We start from the raw sequence: 4,360 nt of genomic DNA, 5'->3' as shown, positions 1-4,360 counted from the left end.
GGCCACCCTGTTGCCGGCCCGCCCCGCCCCACCCTCTGTTTACTTTACTTGGCCAATAATCCGGCGGGCACTCCCCGCGCCGTCTTCTCATTAGAGAACTTCTTCATCTTCCCCCGCCCCCGGAGCCAGGGATTCGCTCAAAGGAGTAGGGAGGCGGGACTTAATGCATTACCTCTTCCTGGTTGGTTTGCGGTGGAGTTCGGCCCCTAGGTTCGAATTTCTGGGCCTTCGTAGGTTACCGAACTGCCAATTAGGGCCGAGCCCTCAGTTGGGACTCGGAGGTGTGTTCTCTGCATCTCTCGCCCGGGAGGCCGGATATTCAGTCGTGCTCAGCAGTGCACTCAGATTGGGCCACCAGATGGGGGTGTGGCCCGGGTCCCTTTGGCTCGCCTAGGTTTTTCTAGGGTTTGTAGGGAGGGGATGCACTTCGTATCCTGGGCCTCTGCGGCCGAGCTGCCAGCTGCTTTGGGCCGCGTTCCTTTGGGTCGGCTCATCCTGGAGGGCAGCACATCGGAAGCGGGGAGAGGCCCAGAAGAGGCTGTAGACCTCCTCAGCGGCTCCCCAGTCTCCGGCTCGGCCGCAGCGGGCGCCCCCGCCCCACCCTCGCATCCGGATGTTGTGATTTCTCTCCACCCACACGGCCTCACGGGCCCTCGGCCTCTGCCGCCTTATAAGGCAGCGCTACCACCCCGGGACGGAGGGATGAGCTCACACCCATTACACAGGTGGGAACTGAAGCGCCAGAGGCCCGGTGGCTGGCTGCAGGCCGAAAACTAGTGTGCAAACAAGGCCAAAATGTGACAGCCGATCACCTTCTAGTTCAACATCCTACTCCCTCCACCCCTACTTCACACACCAGGAAATGAAGGCTTGCTCAATCCCCGTTCTGCTTGCGAGTAAGGAAGGCAGAACCAGATTCAACTGTTCTTCTGTTACCTATCATTCATTCATCCAAAAATATAGAGCATCCACTTTCTGCCAGGCACCGAGCCAGGTGCGGGGGGATACAATGGTGTCAGCAAGGTAGCCAGATTTCCCGCTTACGGGGTAGAAGGGGCATACAGATGATAATCTTGCAAATAACTAAGTAGAATGGCCTCACAGCGTGATAAGTGCTGTTAAGACAGCACATTAATAAAGGGAAATCTCATTTAAAATGAATTCAGCATGCCAGAAGGGGGAGCCCTCTCTTGCACTACCCCTGGAGGTTAATTCAGACCCCAAAAGGAAGGAACTTCAACAGGAAGAGACACTGCGCATTGATGCTACTTTATGAGTGCCGCAGGAGGGAGGCAGATTCCCCTTCCTACCCCGAACTCTCCCGGTCCTCCAGTGGACTCCTCTTTCAAAACAACCTCTCCCAACTTCCTCCTTTTTCTCTGTAAAATAACGTTCCTTCCCTTAGCTTTTTGGAACTGCAATTCTCTACTACTCCTGAATAAACTCCTCTTGTTGGTAACATGGCTGACTGTTTTATTTTTTATGACAACAAGACAACATACGAGCGAAGGGGAATGGTCTTAGAGTACAACAAAGGTCTGGGGAAGAGTTCAAGTAGAGGCAACGGCAAGTGCAAGGGCTCTGAGCCTAGAGCAGGTCTGAAGTGTTCGAGGAACAGGAAGGCCCATGTAGCTTCAGGGCCCCGGGGTCGCACGTGAGATGAAGCAGCAAGGACGTTAGCTAGATTGTGGAAGGCTTGGTAGGCCATGGTGAGGCGTTTGTTTTTCTTCAGCACAATGCGAAGGCTTTGAAAGGGTGATTTATACTTAAAAAGATCACTCTAGCTGGTGGACTGCGAGGGGGCTGGAGGGGAAGCAGAGGGACGGTCGGTTGGGAGGCCACAGAACCCCGACAGAGAGATCACGGCGGCTTGCCCTGAGAAGGTGGGTGGCGGTGGGTGTGGAGCAGCGACGCTCGTGTTTTCTTCATCCGATAACACACGCGAACTAGAAAATATATTCTGCGGCACACCAAAAACTGTATTTTTTGCTGATCTTACCCCCCAAAATAGGTATACATTTGATTCATTGACATCAGATGGCTATTGTTGGGTTGGCTGTTGTCATGTTTTAGTTTGACAATCTAAGGCAGCGGTCCCCACCTTTTTGACACCCAGGACTGGTTTGGGGGCGGGAGGGCAGAGGGGACAGGAGACAGAGCTCAGGCAGTAACGTGAGTGAGGCTTTGCTCACCTGCCCCTTCTTACCTCCTGATGTGAGGCCCGGTTCCTAACAGGCCTCTGACCCGTGCCAGTCCCCCTGGTCTAAGGGAAAAGAGATCAGTGCCCCTGACTAAATAGTTAGGTGTTGTATGTTTTAAAAACTCTTGCAGCAAAAACACTGGTTGAAAGTTGCTGACAGAGAGGAAAGTGCATAGATCTAAGACACGTTCGGGAGTAAAGGTGAGCACCTGGCAGGAGGGAAACCCGTCTAGGAGGACGGAGGGCAAGTGCCTCGCCCAGTGAGGGCTATTGTGCCTGAGCGAGACCTGAGAGTTGAAGAAGAATGTACAGGTTTCAGAGGTGACTGGAGTGGGGAGGGAGAGAGAGCCGTCTGGACAAAGGGCCAGTGCGTGTGCAGAGCTCTGTAGATGGAGGCAGCAAGGGCTCATGCACGTGGCCCCTGACTGCAGAGTGCTGGGTTCGGGTTCCAGGTGCATAATGGAGTGGGCAGGGGGGCTGAGAAATGAGGCCAGGCCTTGGAGGGGTCAGAATCAGGTAGGTCTTTGGAAGCCAGGTAAGAGTTTGTACTTTATTTTTAGGGTAGCGGGGAGCTGTCGAGAGTGCTTTAAGCTAGGGAGCAGCGTGATCAGATTTGCTGACTCTGAGCCTCACTGTGGAGGACCTGCTAGGAGTGGGGATCGAGGGCTGGGAGTGAGGGGCTGAGGCTGCCTTGCAAATCACCTGTTCCTTTGGTGCCCAGCATCCAAACACCCCTCCTGTTAAGGAGAAAACCCATGGAAATCAAAGGGGAGGCAGAATTTCCTCTCTAGGCTCCCTTGTAGCTGATGCAGGTTTTCAAGTCTTCCAGTTAGGTATTTGTATCCAAAGCAAGTGATGAACACTGAGACGTCAGCGGAACCGGGTAGGATTCGCTGTGGAGGCAGTGGAAAGGGAGGGGGAGGCGGCCACGCCAAGCTCTTTCTGCAGCATGGCGATTTGGCAACCCCCAGGGACACACATACAATCAATTTTTTGCCTGCCTGTTGCCCAGAATTGCCTTCCGTTGCTTGCAGCCAAGTAAATTGAGTAAGACAGGCAAGAGGCCTTTTAGGAGGAAGCGTTAGAGAGAAGAATGACAGCACCCTGTGCGGGTCGGTGGCCAGGCGTTACCACAAACAAGCGGCCAGGCTGAGAGCGACATTGGGGCTGGGATAAACAGGACTTGGCAAGTGACAAGGGGTGAAGAGGGGAAGGGGTCATGCCTAAGTCTCAGGTTTTGGCTCTTCAAACCTTTCTCCATCCACAGCCAAAGCGGTCTTTTTAAAAGGGGAAGTTGCCACCCACCATCTGAGATTCACGTTTCTAGGAATTTATCCTACAAATATAACTGCACACGAGCAAAACAAGAAATGAATGTTCAGGGTTATTCCTTGCAGCATTGTCCAAGATGATAAAGTGTACTAATTATCCTTTGGGGGGGGGTTACCAAGTTACTTTTTGAAGGAATGGTACACATGGAAGAGCGTTAGTAGGTGATTTGATACAACTTGCAGAAGAGGAAAGGCAGCCCCAGTGTCCATGCGCTGCATTGGCGACCAGGGAAGCTCCCGCCCCCAACCCCGCCCCCTGGCTTCGGAAGCTGGCCCCAGGCTCAGCTGTCCTCAAAGAGATGCCCTGCCACGCCAGCCTGGGGAGCTCCTGTGCTGTGCAAGCTGGTTACAAGGTCACCCAATTCTTTGATGGATTTTGCCTGCTCATTCAGGTAATGAGTCTCAAGGAAGTCACACAAATGGGGATCTTTTTTGTCAGTGGCCCATGTGTGCAGTTCCTGCAGTGACTGACACACTTCTTTCCAAGTGTAACGCACACTCCATTGCGTTCAGCTCCTTCTCCCAGTCGTTACGGTCTGGTTTCTCGGTATCCTGAAGGGAGACTGGCCACCTCGTTGGTTCTGCAGCTTCATCGGTTTCTCAGCATGTTCCCTCTCCTCAGTAGATTGCATGAAGTTCTTCAAAGCCACATCATCACGTTCCAAGAGGAAGACGTGGACAGGTAGACATAGGAGGCGTAGAGCTCTGGTGGTTGCTGGCGTCCTCCGAGTCCTGGTGGTACCATCTGAGTGGGTGGCGGGGGCCTGGGGGCATCTGAGGCGCCAGGAGGAGTGGAGGAGGAGGGCTGGACCTCAGCAGCCTGAGGGGA

This window comes from Desmodus rotundus, chromosome 10 (genome assembly GCF_022682495.2).
Source record: "Desmodus rotundus isolate HL8 chromosome 10, HLdesRot8A.1, whole genome shotgun sequence".
Classification (NCBI taxonomy): domain Eukaryota; kingdom Metazoa; phylum Chordata; class Mammalia; order Chiroptera; family Phyllostomidae; genus Desmodus; species Desmodus rotundus.
This window is presented reverse-complemented; position numbering follows the sequence as displayed.